At 36.8% G+C, this 20,817-nt stretch overlaps 1 pseudogene; it reads left to right on the top strand.

The window, feature by feature from the left end:
• The window catches only part of LOC149160610 (protein CHROMATIN REMODELING 20-like), a 52,629-nt pseudogene extending 44,654 nt beyond the window's left edge, over positions 1-7,975 (top strand).
• Positions 7,976-20,817: the final 12,842 nt, after the last annotated feature.

Here is a 20,817-nt window from a genome sequence, read left to right as displayed (position 1 = left end):
TATATAGGCATTTATTTTTAAAAAATTCTCTACACATAATGGCATAATATTTGTAAAATATATAATATATGAACTAGCTAGAAATTCATGTCACTAACGAAAATTAAACCTAGTTAGAAGATGTATGAAGTCTTCTATGTAGAAAAATAAAAATAAAAACACAAGTACTCTTAGTCATTACCACATAAATTTCAAACACAAACGTGTGGTCTATAAAGATAGAATATAGACAACATTTGAGTGTTGAATATACCATGTACATGTAAGTACTACTGCATTTTCTCACAGCCACATCAAACTCGTTGTAATGAAAGAGGATGTTTATAAATCCTTTAGACTATGAAATTTACAACATAATCAGAAACAAGATTGATTATCATAGCAGGTTAATCTCAACCAAATAATCCCAAAACTTTTCACTATGGCTAAGATTTAGATAAACAACAATGATGGTGGGAATATCCCACCCCCCAAAAAAATGCAATCCATAATTAGCAGATAGTAGCTCACATTTTTGTTTGGGTGTTATTGTCCAAAATCTCAGTTGGAATACCATGTTGCAAAAGTTTAAATTACAAGCGCAATCAACTCATAACAATAGGAAATATCCCACATTTTTAGGTGAGACATTCCATATAGCTTAATTTACAGTGAAATGGAAATAAGTAAGACAATTATAAAGAACCAATTCACACAATCTACACTACAATACTAGAAGGGGATCACTCCTAAGATATCATGTAAGACCAAATGTGAAAATGTACAATAATAATTGAATTTGGAGATGAAAAACACCTACTTCTCAGATGCATTGTCTAAGAAAATATAAAATGAGCCTCCATATGTGTGAAATTTGTCGATATATAAAGTCAACCATTCAAGACTAGTACAAATGAGCTTAAGTTTCAAATGTCCTAGATTCTATAGGTAGTATTCTAATTTCATTTACCAAAATATCTACCATTTGGATTCCATGCAGATGCAAATTAATAGTCCAAATTCCCTTTCAGAATAGAAACAACGTGGAAAAAGATGCATGATTTTTAATAAATACTTATCCAATTATCATTATCTTGATAAACAAAAAATGTCAATGTGATGCCAATAGGAAAACACAATAAGTTCAATCTCACAAAAATTCCTAAAGGACGTCATTAGCAATTACATATTATTATTGACATCAACCCTTTAGTATAACAGCCTAATCAGTGCGTGGGAGCGTTTTGGGACTTTAAATGCCAATGGGTAGCTTCCACCATCCATTAACTTTTATGCTTCAAACTTCAGCGAGGTTATAAAATGATCTCTATAGACTATCCTTTGAAATAATAATGGCCCCACAAATAAGATTGTCCTACAAAGAATATAATTTCACCACTTGATCTGGAGAGTTTAAATGAATAAAAAATCTAGAAAATAAGAAGATAAAAGAAACTTATGTAATAAAAAACCTAACCAAAAAGATGAGAAACTATTTCGTACTTTCCCTGTCTGGTGATCCATAGGTAGTCCTTCAGCATGATCTCTAACCACTACCACAAGTATTCTATTTGGGCTAATAGAAGTATGCTATGAAGTAAAAAGAAAACAAACAACTTAATTTTATCACTATTAAATGTCATTTTCAAACTGATACTGATGTCTAAATCCTTATTATTGATTCTTGAAAAGAGATCTTAGCCTACATTTACAGCCCATGGAAAATTATTACTCTGGAGGATAACGAAGGTCTCAACATCAAACATGCGTACAACTGAGTCATTATTTGAGGTCATCAATTGTTTTGCACCACTACCAACATGATCAATGAATTTTTCAAATTGTATCAGAACCCAACACATTACCAAATAAACAATTCTCAAGAAATACCGATATGATAAGCCAATTTACCTTCACCCAATATGTTTTACCTTGCATTCTCATACATCTCAATGGAATTAGTGATAGCATTCTCATCGTGACTGATCTTTGCACAATATAAAACTCCATGGAGATTCAAATTCTGGAGGCATTATCATCCTAAATTTTAGGTTCTCTCTTATTACAGAACACACACACACGCATATGATTTGAACAAAAGGAGTACGATTATTTTGATGGAATTAAAACAACCCTCTTCACAAGGGTGGCATGCAAATGTGTAATGTAATGTTTAATCTATTAGAAATTCAATTTTCTAGCACACCATAGAAAAAATACCTTAAACATGCTTTGGGAACAACACTCCAAAATACTTCTTGAAGTGAAGCTATCTAAAAATTCATGTACAATCTAAACATGAGGAATGCACAAGACAAAAATTTGGACAACAATGAAGCAAAGGCTGAAAGGTAAATCAATCCAAACATCATGCCACTTCTAGAGACCAATAAACCAAAAATCACATGGTATTATTCAGAAGATAATCTTCCAACAACAAACTTAATATACCTTGGCTATCAGTTCTTCCTGAAATCCACTACGAACTAAAATATTTCCTTCAACACACATTGTGTTGATCTGTATCCATCCCAAACCTTGTTGTATAGTCGAGGGATTTTTGCATACCTACAATAAGTCATAATACAATTCGCTTTTTCTAAATTAAAATTGTTTGAAATTTAGATTATAATACAAGTCAAGGAAACTAAAGAACATTCTTTTGTCAGTTTTACAAGGAACAAATGATATAAAATCAACCTCTGGAGCTGGAGCGAATGGTTCAATAACATTGATAACTTTTTCTCTTATCTGATTCAATGAACATTGATGCATAACACTGTAATTACTTATCAAGTATACATCATGCTTGGAAGTGGCCCAAACCAGATTCCTCAACTACAACCAATATGAAAGAAATGAAGTACATAAAATTTACAAAATAGTATTTCATCAAATTAAAGGCCCACAAAAAATAGTAACACAAATACATGTTTCAAATTTAGTAATTAACTCCATAAGAAGTGCATTAAAAATAAAGTAAAACAATAGTAGATAAAAAACATGACAGCTAAATGAAAGAGTCTGAAAAACATATGATGAACATAAGTCAAAGAAGCATTTGTCCATCTACAGGTCACCTACAAGGACTAATGTTTCGAGTTTCAACACATCATACTCCACCAAATTTTTCATGCTCCTATTATATAAACAATAATGTATAGACCTGGTCAGTTAGCTGAACTGGTTCAAATGGACTGTTTCAAGGTAGAGTTCACCATGAGGTCTGTAATCCTAGTCCAGTTGAGTCTCACTAGGCTACTAGTAGCTATTGTGGCCGACAATTAAACCACCACTGATTCAGGTAGAGGGGGGTTCCAGCAATTTTTTCCTTGGAAAAAGAAAATATTAATAACCATGACCTCCTCAAGTTAGCACATGGGCTAAATGATGATCAATTGAATCCTCCATGTGAAAGAAATCATAAAAATAGGTCAAAGCGTGCAATCAAACTTAACTGTGATGTGTCAATTGCTCCATAAAACCTCTCATGTGTGGGCACATCATCCAAATGAATAACAAAATATGTAAGAAACACCCCCTCAACCACACGTGTGAGCTAGAGAGATGACAAGTGGATGTAAGTACACCAAAGTTCCTCCAAATATGTGTCAATGAAGATCAGTGATGATGTGTCATCATGAGAAAAATTCCAAGTGTACAATGTACCTAAGAAACCACATGTGGGGTGTGAATGAACATCAGAATGCCATGTGTAGAATTGCCTCCAAATATGTAGAAACTGTGAATCCCAAGTAGAGAAATCAATAGTAAATCATGCATCTATCCATAAAGAAAACTCCCACATGTGTGCCACCAAAAGTACCCTCAAACCATCAACAAGAAACGTCTTAGTGACCAGAATTAGCTGAAAAATAGGCCTAAAAGAAGTGCAGAGATATCTAACACCATTGGGAATATGGGGGAGATCTCTATACTAATAGAAATCTCTCTAGGTCATATTTCCAGCCATATATTACAATCTACAATATGATCTAGGGAATTAGAGAATGATTCCTCCAAAATCACAATACCAAAATTGTTGAAATAACTTGCTGGATAGGATCAAATGTTGAGAAAGACTGATGTAATGTTATAACACCATCAGGAGTCTGGGAAGGCACTTTAATCTTCTAAAAATTTATTTGAGTCATCTTTCCATCCATATATGGCACATTTCAAACTATGCAAGGATGTTGGAGAACTAAGGATTTTAAGTTAGGGTCTTGTTCTACTAGATCATCCTGGAATCAGCAAGAAATCAGTGAAGAAGGTGAAATCATGCAAAGTGAAATCTAGAGTGAAACCAACCTTCTAAATCTACAGATGATGATGTAGCTTCTTGCAGTATTATGTATACATTTAAAATTTGATTAGATCAAATTTTGATCGTTTATAAATGAAACTCTTGTGAAACAATATTGATGGTTCACATGAAATCCTTCTACATTATCTAGAACAATCAAGGAGACACTTTCCTAGGAGATCCCTAGAGCATCTAATGTAGGATTTATAAAGGAAAATAGGTAAATTTTATGTCAATTTAGGTTAAAGTCATAGTGTAGTAGTGGATTTAATTTTACTGATGGAATTCGAAAATAATTGTTCATAATTGTAATTGTTTTCTGCTCATGAAAATCTTAAAGGATGCTAGTAAAATTCATATCATCTCATAAATTGTTTAAATGTATCATAATGGGTTTTTACCTTTCATAACCATAGGGCCCTGGAAGCATAACTCACCTCTTCTGTTGGGGGGCAAGGGGTTTCCTATTACAATATCAACCACCTTAGCCTCCACATTGGGGAATAGTATGCCTACTGAACCATAATTATTTATGTTGTTTCCTTCACTCTTGATGATTGAACCACTCATCTCAGGCATTCCATACATGATTAGTAGAATAATGAGGTAAAAACTAGTTATAAATTAAAAGGGAAACATTTCAGCGAAAAAAACATTCACTAGATTCAGGTAAAATCCAGTTTATGACTGAAAGAGGGAAGGGAAGGGGAGGGGGGTGATTCATCCATCAAATCTTTGTATTTATAAGTATGTATTGCAAATACCACTAGTGTAGATCCATCTTAACCCTAGATCTATCAATGTTGAGAGGGATCAAATCTCTAAAGGTGAAAACCTTTTTTTCTAGTTCAAAACATGAGGAAATGTTTGCACCTCGGGTGATCCCTATCAGCGCTTAATAGATTGGGGTTAAAATGGATCTACGCTAGTAAATTACTCATTCTAAGGTTGAAAATATAAATAAATTTGGTAAAATTAAAAGTTTATCAATTTTATCTTTTTCTTCCTAATAAATAATTTTAAACATAAATAAAATTTCAATCATAATTCAAGTTTTTCCTATTTTTAATCCATTTATATTTCTGAAATATAATCAAAATTATAAAAATTTTAATTTTTACAAAAGTAAATAGTTAAGCTCCCGTTTAAAGAAATAAATGATATGAAAGGAATATTTAAAGAAATAAAGGATCTGAATAACTGCATTTATCCATAGTGATGATCAAGTAAGGGGTGATCTAAAGGTGATCGTGTTTGTACGACACTTCTAGGGGGACAATGGAAATTCCCCACACTTAGCGTTTTCCCCTCATATAGTTCATATGTAGCTAAAGCTCTGGAACCTATATTCCATCATGTAGATAAACCTGCATTCATTTTCACATAAAAATAAATGGTTTAAAAACACACACACACACACACACAAAGAAAGAAACATCAAGCGACTAAGTTGAAAAATGACAACATAAGTAAAAATAGTTACCATTCATATGAGAAAATGAATGCTACAGATTAAGGACCAGTAAAAATCAATCCATGGTTGCTCACGTTCTCTCTAAAATGAAAAAATCTTCCTAAAACCCTTCATTCAAAACCCTAGTAGATTCTCTCTTTGACTCAAAAAGAAAGAGTTGTTTATAGCTTGTCTACCCACAATTGTATTTAAGTAAATTTAGGGTTAAAATTTAATTTAATTCATTTATTTTTAATTTTATTTAATTCATTCAGTCAAAATGTTTATAGGACGGGACATTGCAACATCTCTTGCATACTAGGTTGGAGAGTGCCTCTCAACGCAAACATTAGCATATGCTCTTCTCAGGTATAAAGGTGGAGGATGCAGATCTTGAGTTAACAAATAAATGAAAGATTCCTGGGAAAACTACCATAGTTCACAAACTGTTTCCAAAATCCCATAGAAAATGGGTAACATGTCAATTCAACTGTAGAGAATGTGAAAATAATGAATCAAAGATCGCATGTCTTATGTGAACAGTTAAAAGTTTTGAACAATGTATGGACTTGAATGTGATGAAGTATGAGCTTCCTCCAAAATTTTTATATGTGATATCTATGAAATATTCTCCATTACAGCAACAATGATACATCATATTCTTAAAAGTACATGGGTTTATGAAGAATACAAAGAATATATGTGTAAAAGAGGCACATAGGAAATGCTTCTTCAACGCATATCATTCTCTAGCCAAGATTTGGAATCATCAAGGATTAATGAAAATAGCCAAAGAGGAAAGAGGCTCTCAACAAAACAATGACACAACTGAGAATCTCATTTTGGATGGTAGCATCAGCGACGATGATATGAAACATGACTTCTTGAGTGGAGATAAGATGATAGGTAGACTGCATTGGATAAGAAAAAATAAAGACAATGATTTGGAAGAGGTTCCCCTACGAGTTGATAAATGGTGGGAGGACATTATTACAAATAAATCTTATCAAAAAATTTATTATAATGGTAAGATTATATCGTTTCTAGATCTCCTGGCCATTATCTCTGAGAGAGGTGATAAGGCATTGGTTTTCATCCAAAGTTTGAGTACAATATATCTCATTGAGTCATTCTTGAAAACATTACCTCGATGTGGAAAGAAAGATGAATAATGGAGGCAAGATAAAGAATGGTACAGGCTTGATGGATACACTAGTGGCACCCAAAGGAAAAAACTAGTAGATAAATTTAATAATCCTTTAAATAAAAAGGTCTAGTGTGTTTTAATATCAACTAGAGCTAGATCATTGGGTATAAATCTTCCATAAACCAATCGTGTGATAATTTTTTATAGTTCATGTAATCCAACACATGATCTTTCAGACTCCTTTTAGTGTGTGGAGATTTGGATAGACAAAGCATGTTTATGCCTATCACTTGGTTGCTTAAGGAACAATGGAGGAAAAAATCTATAAGCAACAAGTAGCAAAGGAGGGTCTTGCAGCAAGAGTTGGTGATAAGCAACAGGTTCATAGGTCCATGACTAAGAGGAAGTTTTACTTCTATTCAATCTTGAAGATAATGACAATGTTTCCAATAATTTTGATGAAGTGAAATAGTGACTCACCCAGCTAGAGAATACAACTAAAGTTTTAGTTAATTCTAATGAAAATCCATCAATCGATGTGCTTATTTCTTCACCAACAAATGATCCTTTTATGAAGATATTACTTAAACATCATTACTCAAGTTGGATTGCCAATTTTCATGAACATGAGACTCTTCTCTAGGAGAATGAAGATGAAAGACTTTCCAAAGAAAAGTAGGATATGGCATGGGAAAATTGTAAAAAGTTCATGGAATCAGAAAATCTCAAGTATTCCATGGAAATCTCTCATGTTGAGTTGGTCCAAGTAACAAATCAACATGTTGAAAAAAACACTGGAAATTATGACTTGAATTTGGGACAAGCCACAGTGTCAAAGTTGAGTAACAAGAATCATGCTAATGACCAAAATTTCAACAGTGGTGACAAAGTTATAGTACAAAAAATAAATCAAAAATAAAATAACAAGGTTCATCCTATGGATCATAGTAGCGACATTGTCCCAGTACAGAATATGACTCAAAAATACAAAAACAAGAGTCATGAAAATCTCCTTCTTCGAAGTAAAGTGAAGCTCCCAGGTAGATTTACATGTGGTGATTGTCCTAATTTAGGGTTTATTCTCAAGTGAGTTAATCAGAATAACTATATTTTCATAGTTCAGGGGGCAAGCTTCTTGCATTAATTCAATAATAATGAGCTTCATGGAATACAAAACATAACATAACTAACAAATAGAAAAGATTGAAAACCTAGTATTTCCAACTTTTTGTTGTGGTGACATAAATTATTACATAATATATGCCAAAAGTTATGGTTTCTCGACAAGTGTTATATAGCATTTGCAATTCAATCTTAATTATATAAAGTGAGAAATTGTAGACAAGAAATCAAATTTAACTTACAGAGAGATGCACGACCCTACACCAAGCAAAGACCATTACAAACTTGCTACTTTGGATGCCCTTGAAACTTTTGGTTACTCCTATGGTCCACAATTCATACAACAACTCGTAGGAAAAATGCAGTAGTCATGTGTCACATCTCCAATGTAAATTGACGTATAAATTCCCATGCATTAGACTTTATTCCTTACTGGAACCACACCATCTATGCCTAATTCTAGCTAAGGTTGTGTGAAGTCCACAATATTCCACCGATTTTTCAAAAGTGCAACATCTCCTATGACTGCATCAAAGTTCTGCAAGACTTCAACTTTGAGTAGCTGCACTAATGTGGTATGCATATACTTATTTTCATACTACATGATAAATTATCTAAGGCAGTGTAAGCATAATTGTAAGGTCATCAAAGTAATCAAGCTAGGAAATAGACTATATTACATGAAATACCATGAAAATACCCATTGGTAAAATAAACCTTGACATGAATTTATCACAAAGCCAAAATTAATCTAATAGTAGGCACAAAAATGAGAAACAATAATTATATTTAACCTTATTAGAGTGATAGACATGATCAAATTAAAGATGCCCATCTCTAGTTGTCACAAACCTCATGTTCAATGAAAGCATCATTCATTTTCTGACCAATGCCACAGAATAACAAAACAAAACATCCAAGTTTCTAACACATCCATTGAAGGTTAATGTGTTTGAGGTAGTCACAAAAACTTAGAGAATATGAAAACACCAAGATAGTTCCTTTCATGTTGTATTAGGAATCTTATGCTCAGAAATTAATGTTGGAAAATACATATTCCAATTAGAAAATAATGTGGACAAAATGAAAGCCACGGTAAAGACATTGACCACACAATTAAACCAATCTGATATTAGAAATTGACTATTTTTATTTCTGAATTATATTTATATTTCCATGTGCTTATTTGAAATCATTTTAATTGGGACAACCAACATGATTAACAGGTCAAGGATTCAAACCCAAGATTACCATACATGTGTTAGAAGCTCTAGGATCATATTGAGGATCTCAATTTTTCAGCTTTAGGGTATAGTTGTCACAAGTGTATAATCTCACCTATCAAAGTAACAAATGCAAAAATCCAATCCTTGTGATATACAAGGTAAACACAACATTAGGTACTAAACTTGCAAAATGAGGCAGAGTATCATCCTTGGATGTCACTAATAAACTGATCATCAAGGAAAAGTAATTTATTTACATTGTACTATGCATTTGATTTTCTACAAGTTATGCATTTTCATATAGCTTGCAAGGTTAAGGAAACACAATAAGCGAAGAGCATTGTATGATAAGTTACAAGTTACAAACCTTCTTCTATCACATAATTAACCCCTTTTCAATGCCCTAATTGTTCTCCCAATGAGTAGTCTCATACATAAGAAGCCCATTTTGGTAGATATTCATATTAAAATTCTCCAACTCAAACAGGTCAAAACTTGAACAACTAGCAACATCATTTTCCTCCTCTTTGTCTTGTTTGTCAAGATTCTTTATTACATCTTCCCTAATGCCATTTTCTTTGTGATGCTTCATGATTATGTCCAGCCTAATCATGTGCAAATATTAATATGCATATATACAATGGACTCTTGCTAAATTTATTTATGTTCCAGTTATTTTTTTTTCATACAAATAGTAAGATAGCAAGTGACTCTTGCAGCTTTAAAATTATGAAGTCATCCACCTGTATCACACAGTCTCAATGTAATATATATAAACTATTGATGGATAAATGATGGAATGATAATTTCACATGGGATGCTACTATTTCACCTTTATTACACAATATCATGGGTTGCATGAAATTCTTGTAGCAGTTGCATAACAACTCATTATGATTTGGATGCACATTTTCCTATATTTTCCCTATATAGTGACTATTGTTGAATGGGTGATGCTATGATTAAATGGAAATCTTAAGGGAATGCCTTTTCGTACTAATTAATGGCCTCTAATGTCACTTTGGTGATGATATTTGGTCTTCATGGAATTCCATATAGTATGCCATAATTATATGAATGTTCTATATATTAATGGGTTTCTTAATAATTAGTCTATTTCCTTAACCTCATTGGACATACGAAACACATACCTTGTAGTTGGATGGAAAATTTTGTACACATGGAGGGTGATTATTTCGTTTTAAATTAGCGTAGCAATTAACTTACTTATGTATTTCGTATGTCTCCATGAGACGATTTAGCATTTCAGTGCACAGAATCATGCGTACATGTATAGTTTATCTTCACTATGCATAGCACTAACCTATTTTAGTAGGATATCACGAAATTATGGAGTTCACAAGAATGCTAGAGGTATGAGTATCCATTAGGATGAAATCCTAGTCTACTTCAAGAACATCACTACAGAACCATTAAATCTCGTGAAGCTCACATCTGGCTTCCCGAATTCTAGTTCATAAGGACAAGACCCTATAAATGGGAAAGTTAATTTGCTTAATGACTATATTAGAGATTCATAAATTGTATTATAAATGTATTAATGTTGTTGGACAATGTTCTTGACATATCAGCTAAAGTTTCCTCAAGTATTAAATCCGAATTAACAAGATATAACCAGCAAGACCCAACGTTGACTAGAAGAGTGTACAGTGGCCTTATAGGCTACTACTCACTGAGGTCAATGAAAAATTGATAAAATGTTTAGATATCCTTATGCATAACAAGACATAATGTTTTTTCAAATTCTAGATGTATAAAAGGATGAAATGAGATACAACATATGTTATCCTTTGTGTAAATTATCATATTACATGTCAAGAGGATTAAGGATTCTATCTAATAATAAATTAATAATCCATGCGCCCATGGATGTGCATACTAATGATGTGTAATTATTGTTACAATATTCTTTCTGTACACATTGGATTACTTAAATCTTGACTAACCTAGTTAATATTAAAAACATGGTAACAAGAAATACATATGACAAGTCTTATGGAATATCCACTGATTCTTTACAAACTAGAATTTTAGATAGTATACCAATCCATAGACCTTATAAGTTATTGTTTCAAGGCTTTCATGGTGTAATAAGGATATTAAACCTTGCATTAAGGTCTATCCCTATTGGGAAAAACCAAGAGCATATGGTCACAGGTGTTTATTTACATAATTTCCAAATTTTATATTGACTGGCCATTCATATAAACATACTTCATTTTTTTTAAAGAGAAGTATTTTACTTGTGAAATAAGTCTAACATAAAATGAAATAAGAAATTCAATCTCCTCCTATCAAACTTGTTCAGTTGATCTATATGCCAAGTAGGCGAGCTATGTTACAACATTGTTGGGCGCGGGATCCCCCAAGGCAAGTTTTGGGGCTTAAAGCCCAAGTTTTGACTAAGTCCAATGTAAAGACTCCATGATTTGTGCGCATGGAGCACAAAGATTGTAATTGAGTCATAGGGTTGTCCACCCTTACTTTTCTAACGTAATATCGGCTTGAGGGTTCTACCCATGGTCTGCAGACCATGGGATTGTATAAATAGAGCGAGGCTCTAAGTTGTAAAGGGAGATAAGGGAATAGACATTTGATCATGATGGAATAGAAGCATAGCGTCTAAGTGAAAATTCGAATCTTTGGGTCGTAGGTAGGAGAAGGCTTTATAGCTGAGTGCGCAGAGGCCTAGTAGTCTGCAACTGAGTGCACGGACCCCTATAGCTAAGTGCATAGGGTCAGTCGAGTCTGTAACCATTGGAGAATTAATAGAGAGAGGTTTCTTATCATTCTGTGTATCTTTTTCCTATTTTATGCATTGAAGTCTATTGGGTATGAATTGCAATTTTACTGTTTATTTTTTGCACAAACTTATATGATCATGTTGAAGAATCAAATATAAGATAAGTATCCATTTACGCGAAGTTAACTAAAAATTATAATAAGATAAGTAAGATCTATGGTGGAACTTAGGGAAAAATGCAGATCACTGCTTTAGTGGTGCGAAAGCACCTCAGCCCCTGGTTAGGGCTGCATGAGGGTGATTGTAACTGATCATGAAGATATCATGGGTCAGGAGAGAGTGCGAAGGGACCTGCATGAAGTTGATTCACAGTTGGACTAAAGTGACACCTCAGACATCTCAAGCATGTGGAAACTTGGTTCCGCCATCCCCCCATACTGCTTCGGGTGAGACCTCAGTCTACGCTCTGTAGGCTATTGCTGAAAGGGCCAGTAGTATAGGGATTTGTTTTGCTAATTAACTCTAAACTTGGGTTAGGCCCCATCATGCTAACAAATGGTTCCATTGCCGGGATTGGAATATGCATAGAGATGTCTGATGTCGCATCACTGAAATCCAACTAAGGAGGAGATTGAACGGTGGTTGGACAGGAAAATTCATGAATTCGTGGTGCAGGAGAACATGAATCGACAAATATCAAAGGAAAAGTGGTTAGACTACTACCTATACACAGAGATTCATGAAATTTTCTTTGCGTTGTTCCCCACTTAGATGTACGAGTGGATCACGAAGCTAGCAGATAGCCAAGGAAGGCGAAAGCTCGACGGACCTATTATGTGGACCCCAGAGTTGGTGCACAGATTGGAAGCATCAGAGGAGAAGATCATGCGTGCCATTCATCATTAGCTTGATTGGATTATAGGAGGATTCATTACAGAGTTCGAGGTAGATGCTTTGGTCAGCTATAGCGAGGCAGAGTGATGCTTTCTCAAAGGAACACGAGGTAAGTACGTAAAGTCTCTAAACACTTGGATTAAAATTCTATTGTGCGAAAAGCAGATTATGCAGTTACATTGATGTTCAGGGCTACACGAAGTGGCAGAATTTACAAAAACAAAGGAAGTGTGGAACTAGAGACTAGCCCCTTGATTTCACCCCCACGAGGGGACGAGGAAGAGCTCGCGAATGTATCTCCATCAATTGTGATCCACTTGATAAGGAAGAGGATTCCATGCATACCACCCCCACCCACACCACCACCAGTTTCACTGTCATCGCCTCGCTCTTCGCCCATATCACCTCTGCCACCACCACGTTCTAATATGGCGAGCTCGATAAAGTTTCATGTGTTGAAGGGAGTGGGAAATGAAGATCCGGACCAATTTTGGTTCATTGTAAAAGCCATATGGGAAGCATAGGGAGTTATAGACGACGCTATTAAGAAGGTGACATTGGTTAGTGCTCTGCAGGATCGCGCGCTGACCTGGTACATCAAGCACTCAAGTGATAATTTGAATATGGGAATCGTGATTATCCAGGTTGCGCTAACTAGGGAGTTTAGCAAGCCGAAGTCATAAGCGCAGTCGATCATTGGGTTCAAAGAGATCACGCTGCTACTAGGCAAGACTGCTTGGGAGCTGGATCAGAGGATGAAGTGCATGATTCGCGAAGCTAACATGACTCTGATGGATGGGCAGCACCGCGAATGGTTTGTGGCATCACTATCACCGCATTTGTGGAACGCGTCATCGCAGTAAAGGTTAACAACTCAGGCAGATGCTTTAGAGATCGCAAAGAGGGTGCATGAAACCCCAATATAGGATCCTAACTTGGGTCTTCAGCAGATCCATGTGGAGTTGAAAAGCTTATGCCTTGAGATGCAAAGTCTGAAATAGGACAGAACAATCCGACCACAAGCGTGCGAAGAGGTGTGGTATGTGAAATGCAAAGGTCATGGTCATGATAAAGACCACTACCTGGTATTCGTGAATTACCTAATGGGAGGAGGACCAATGTCATTAAGACCAGAAGCACAAGCAGGACTGAGCACGATGCCCACTCTGTGGTGCGTGATTTGTCAAATAGGAGGAAAGCATGCTACAGACAACTGCCATTTGTTGCAAAAGTACACGCAGAACTCGCAACAGTTGTTCCGTAATTTATGTAGATTGGTGGGACACAATGAGCACACATGTAGAAGCTATGAGCTAATGATGGATAGAACACCCACTTACAGGGTTTAGGCTAAAAAACGGCCCCTAGACTAGGGTGCAGGGATGGTGCGAACTAGATTCCAGGGGCGCAAACAAGGCCGAGGTAGAGGAGGACCTCACAGACGTTGTGGACAACTAATATTCTACAATTGTGGAGGGCCAGGGCATTATGCCTGCGATTGAATGAATCTGACGCATCCATCATGTTTGTACTGTACGTTATTCGATCATGAGAGAGAAGATTTTCCTACACTGATAGCTAGGATACGCAACAAGGGAGTGATACAACCTCCCTCGACTTAGAACTTGCAAATGATGAGGTCTGAGCCGCGTGAGGAAGAACCTAATGTGAATATTGTGCTCTAAAGTGGAATTACGATGGGAGATGATATAGGAAAACAACCCAAAGAAAGTACTTAGGTTTGTAAGGCTCCAACGAAGGAAGCGGAGTTTGATTTGGAGCGCGCTTGAGAAACTTTATTGGAAGTTAAGAAGAGCTTCGCTGATGCCTCCACTTTAGGAAATAAAGATACTAGAGCCAGAAATGGACCCATCGATGCTCACGATGTTCCTGGAAAAATGTATGAAGCTACTACATGACAGTGAGGCGATAAAGGGATTACAAGAACACATTAGCAGATCTGTTGGGACTGCGACAGGAGAACCGCACATAGTCCGGAAGATCGGAAAGCATAAGACTAGAACAAGAAGAGAAATGAGGCTAACCGCGTAGATTGGGGAATATGAGATGGACAAAGTAATTCTGGATTTATGATCAGACGGGAACATTCTGCTGAAGCAGACATGGAAGTGCATGGGGAGGCCAACGTTGTAGTGGTCTCCTATCCAGTTGCACATGGAAAACCAATAGAAGATAATACCCCTAGGGCGATTGCAGGGAATCACAGTTGATATTGAAGGAGTGAGCACACTAGCTGACTTTGAGGTGATAAAGATTGTTGATGATAGCAATCCCTACCCTGCGCTCTTAGGAATTGATTAGGCCACTGACATGAATGGGGTGATTTAACTAAAGAAGTGCAAGATGATTTTTGAGAAGAAGTCTTTGCACGTAGTGATACCATTGGACCCAAGTAGGCGAGCTATGTTACAGCATGGTTGTCCTTCTCAAGGAGCGGGAGCGTGTAGGAACCTTTATATGGATGTATGTGGATAACTATGAGGATTTGGATTTGGGGCTGGATTTTCCATTCTGTGGAGACACTTCTCCCCATATGGGTGAAAACCCCAATCCACATTTGTACTTGTTGGGAAAAATGTGACGAACTTTTGACCAATCCCACTCCTTTTGCTCAAGTACCCTTTGGATTTTTTACTCAAAGATGGCCTGGATTGGATTGAAGAATAATATGAATAAACAGAGGATGGTTTTATCGCATAATAATCATATGAATTACATTCTCTTATAGAAGGAGGTGGTGAACACTTTGTCTTCTTGGTATAGCTAGTCATATAGAGAGAACCTAGAAATTTTGTGAGTTTTTTGCCTGGATAGTTTGCCTGCTTGGGCTTCTTGGAATCCTTACTAGTTTTGTACATTGACTTAATCTTAGCATGATGATCTCTAGGGTTGAAATTATTCTCTGTGGAACAAAAAATGTCAACCCTAACCGACGATTTTCCATGTGAATCGTGAAATAATTCTCTACAAACAACCCCTTTGCAAGCTCTGTCTTCGCTACCATCTGCGTGATGATAATTTTCCTTCATTTTAGAAGTAGGAGTGTGTTGATCATGCTAGATCCGCCAACATTTAGGGGGTCTCCCCAGTATTAAGTCCCAACTAGGCCTCAAACCATTCGGATTAAGATTCCTAGCAATAGGTGGTAATGTAATGCCTTGACCATAGTAGCGTGCATAGGTAAGTATGATAACTTTGGGTGAGAGAAAGTGTGTAACCCTGCGAAGACTCAAGTGTGATTCATGAAGGTTCTAACACACAAAGGGGAAAGGGATGTGTGCCCCTTACAATCCTATAATAGTATGCAACTTGAAAGGAACACATGAGAAGAATGACATCATAGGCTAAAATGAAGAATTGTCCACAAGTTAAAGTGATGAGTTAGTCCAACAACACACATTCAACAAGATTCATACAATTGCATACCAAGTAGTTCATAAGAAAATGCGTAAGTTAAACAACATATATTTCCAACACAACTAGAATATTCCAACTACATTTACAACATATTCATGATAGTGTGTTGGCTTTGATATTATTATTGTAAGTGAAAGTTCCATCCATACATACATCATTGACGACCACTAAACCTAATAGTGGAACATTAAAGTCAAGAACACTTGCTCCTCCTAAGAAGTATACTCAATATATGCTATGGAGAAGCCAAGGCTCTTCACAATACTCCCAAGTCATCTCTAAGCCAAAGCCTAGCAAAAATCATGGCTCCTAAAATCCGATTCTAAGAGTTATGAGGTTCTATTTATAATAAAGGTTGGGGTGACCATTGACATTCCCCTTGATGACTCTTTGACTTCCCTCATGACTCTTCAAATTCTTTACAAGTAACTCATTACATAACATGATGACTTTTCATATTCCACTAATGACACTTGGAATTTCACTTACAACATATTAACAAATAATATTACATTTTGACATGTACCCATGTAAGACAAAATAGGCTAGAAACAACCTAACAAGACAAAACACTATGATTCTAAAGTTTTGGGAAAGACCAACTCAACAACCTCCACTTGATGCTTCTTGGTCACATACTGGTGCCAAGCTTGGTATTGTGTGATGGTGTCCCCAAACTGTTTGATGGCATCTTTCTAGAAGCAGACTCTTATCTCCATGGAATCTAGGTATATGGTCTTGGAACCTGTATCCAACTCGTTTTGAAGCATGTGCAGCATAGTGTTGATCTTGACAGGATCACTAATGTACTTATGCATCTTGTGTGCATTCAGCTCCAATTCTTCCCTGGTGGCCTCTCGTCTCAACTACTCCATGTACTCATTGATCTCTAGTTGGACCTAGTTCTTGGGTTTAGCATCGACAAGGGAACCGATTGATGGGATCATGTGCTTTCTCACCATGACATCCAAACTATTCTACAACTGAACATATGAGGCCTCTATGATGTTTATGAACAAGAGGAGTTGCTTGTATCTATGGATCAACATCAAGACCTTTTCTTTCTCCAGCTATGCATATGGCTTCATCTTCGTTACTAAGTCAAGTGGGGCCCGTTTATACCACATTTTCCATGCTTGTACATGGGCGATGGAAGCATGTATGTTCTTGAGAATTGAACAAAATATTTTCTCAGCTAGGTCATGCACGTGGACAATTTCTTTATGCATGGTGACAAATTCATCATAGAGCTTCTGCATGGTAAGATTAAGTGTTGATACATCAAAAAGTATCATTGTCCTCATTTCCCTCAATGCAGAAACCCTGGGGGATTCACTTAATCAGCCTCTAACATATCGCATACATTCATGGCATACTAAATAATACCCCTAATTTGACTACATATTAGAAAATACCTCTAAAAATCACATTATTTAACCCCCTACCTGATCAGAAAATGATCCTCAAGGACTTTCCAAATGCTCAAAAATGAAAGTCAAAGGATGCTCCTAGAAATAGTCTCATTGCATAGATCTCTTCATTCTGAATCTAATGCAATTTGAATGGGCAAAAACGGACTTCGGATGAAGAAGTTATTGTAAAAAGCAATTTCCCATTGTCCTTTGAAAAGGAGTTAATTTCTTACTAAATGGGACTTAAGGGAAAATGTGTTTTTAAACATAAAATCCCTTAAAGTTTATCGCATCGCAACCTTTCATCGCATCAGAGAAAAGCCAAGCAAAGTGTTTAAAGGACCGTGGCGTTAGGGAATTGTAATTAGCGCTCAGCGTGATATAACATGGACCGTAGATCGGTACGCAGATCAACGGTGGATATGATAATATCGCATCGCAGATTTCCAAGAGGAAGGGACCAAGACCCATGGCCATTGCGATTAGAGATTGTGATGAAGTGGATCAGGGGATTGGCAATCGGCGATGTATATCACATCAGAGCCGTCCATTAGCGGGGAACAAACCCCGGGCCATTGCGACTTGTGATATGCGATGCACCAATAGCGCAATCATCGATCGGCGATCGGCGATTGAGATCGCAACAATACAAAGGGCCAAGAGCCGATAGCGATACACCGATGCAATTGGAGATCGGAGATCAGATCGCAATAAAGCAGGAGCAGAGTACCCCGACCCATGCAACATGGGATATGCGATGGGTCGATCGGTGATATCAGTGATCGAAGATTGGGAATCCCAAATACAAATGGACCATGACCTTTGGGCAGCGCAATATGCGATATACGATAAGAGCACAGACCCAATAAGGTTTATTGACGCGATTTCATATCATTTGAAATTCGGCCTTAGTGCCCGATAGAGGATTTTCTGTGTATTTCCTGTGTATTGGTTATTATGGTCATTTTCATGAATTCGCCTAAAGAAAGGCCGTCGATTCCTTTGTAACTATCCCTGTTTTAAAATCATTGTGCCATGCTGTAAGTAGGCGTTTTGTAACAGGAATGCATTATGTAACCTGCAGAGCCAGAGGGCCAGGCACAGAGACGCAGAGCCATAGAGCCAGATGGTCACACGCAGAGCCACGGAGCCACAAAGCCAGAGGGTCAGACGCAGAGCCACAGGGAGCAGAAGAAGCCGTAGAGATGCAGAGGAATGATGGCATAGAGGGGAACGGATGGAAGTTGCAGACTCGAAGGATTCCTCAAAGGCCAGAGAGCCAAGCGAGGAAGAAACGAGTTTTCCCTTGGGAGAGCAAGTCTCCTTTCAGGAATCTCCCTTCGAGGAGTTCACAGCAGGCTCCCTTCAGGGAAGTTCTGTCCCTAGAGAGCTCACGCTGTAACATCCCATAGTCGTAGAGCTGATAGAGGCATAGAGCCACCAGAGGTTGGGGCGAATTGTCCAGGGATGATTCCTCAAGATGAGGAAGGGACAGAAAGCCCGAGAACATGAGCATCGAGAGCCAGAAAGCCTAAGAGTTTCAGAGCCAGAGGGTCGAGCACAGGAAAAGCCACCAGAGGTTGGAGGCAAAGCCAGATGGACAAATCCAGATAGCTAAGAGAGCCAGATCCAGATGAGCCAGAGAGCTGAGAGCCAGAGCTGCAAAGCCAGAGAGCTCAAAACAGACTTCTAAGAGCCATGGGCTCTAGTGAAGTTGTAGAATAGCAAAGAGATCAAATGATCAAGCTGTTTCTAGTGTCTGATTTGTGCTGAAGACAGAAGAAGGAATTCTAGAGACAGTAAAATAATTCTAAGGGAGTTAGTGCAAGCCAGGAGCTCAAGATAGCCCAGAGCACTGATTGAAGGAATCTAATCTAGAGAAGCCTAGATCTGTCTGCAGAGTATGGACAGCCAGTAGGATAAGATGGTATTCTAAACCCATAGGTTCAGTTGTAAACCAATGGAGTTGAGTGTGGAACTTGTAAAAGAATTTAAGCCATAATCCCAAAGAGCCTAGTTGAGTTGACTAGAGCTCACGGAGACGTAGCCCAAGAGGTTTGGGTGAACTCCTAATTATATTGATGTTATGTGTATGATGTTTATTTGTTGCACTGTTTCACTGTTATATGCTACATATCAGTTTAAGCAAATAAACTTAACGCATTTGGTCAGTTAAAGGAAAACTAAAAGCATACACCTATTTCAAGTTCTTAATTCCACAAATTATCAATATAAGCCTAGATCTTGGGAATATATAAGCTTTGGAGTGGGATAGGTTCTTGTAAGTTGACAAGAAGCCTTTAGTGCCCCATTTCAAATCAGGTGGTATCAGAGCATCAGGTTGATTAACCCCACCTTCAAAGAAGTTTGTACCAGAGTAGATTGTATCATGATACAAGTGGTACCAAATCAGGATGATTTATTGACAGAGAAATCTATTTTCTTGTTTAACTTGAAAGGTGTTCAAACAGTAGCAAGGATTTTGTTGTTTCATTGTTTGTAAAATGACTGTTGTTTGAGTTTTCAAAGGTGAAGGGAAATCTATTGATAGCTAAGTCTCGGAGAGGACAAGAAGGAAGAAGGGCTGAAGGCATTCTTCTTATCCCAAAGAACCTCATGACAAACATTGAAGAATAAGAGGTTTGTTGCAAAAGGTTGCTTGAATAAGATCTTTGTTAATCTTGTTTGAAGTTCTTTTGTTTGTTTTGATAACGACTACTTCTACAAGTGAGTCCTCAAATCCTTCCTTCATCACAAGATTCTTTGATGAAGACATGAAGCAAGACTTTTTCATCATGATGGATATGGTGAGAGAAATGAGTGTTGGACTTCGAGAGCAGTTGAATTCCATGAAGGAAGAGAAGAATTTTCTTTCTAACAAATTGCAAGAAATGGAGAAACAACTTCATATTGCAAATATGGACCTGGAAAGGATGCATGAGTTGGAGACGTAGCTCTTTGTTTCCAAAGAAGCCTTAGTCAAGTATTAGCTTGAAGAAGAGGTAAATAATTCCAGTTTGTCTTCAATTTCCTCTAAGAATGATTATGTTGGTTCTTTTGAAAAACATACCAGAGG

This window comes from Pinus tabuliformis, chromosome 5_2, assembly GCF_031772625.1.
Source record: "Pinus tabuliformis cultivar Carrire ecotype Pingquan chromosome 5_2, CPIR1, whole genome shotgun sequence".
Taxonomy (NCBI): domain Eukaryota; kingdom Viridiplantae; phylum Streptophyta; class Pinopsida; order Pinales; family Pinaceae; genus Pinus; species Pinus tabuliformis.
The sequence above is the reverse complement of the archived record's forward strand: the minus strand, read 5'-3'. Positions and strand labels throughout refer to the sequence as shown.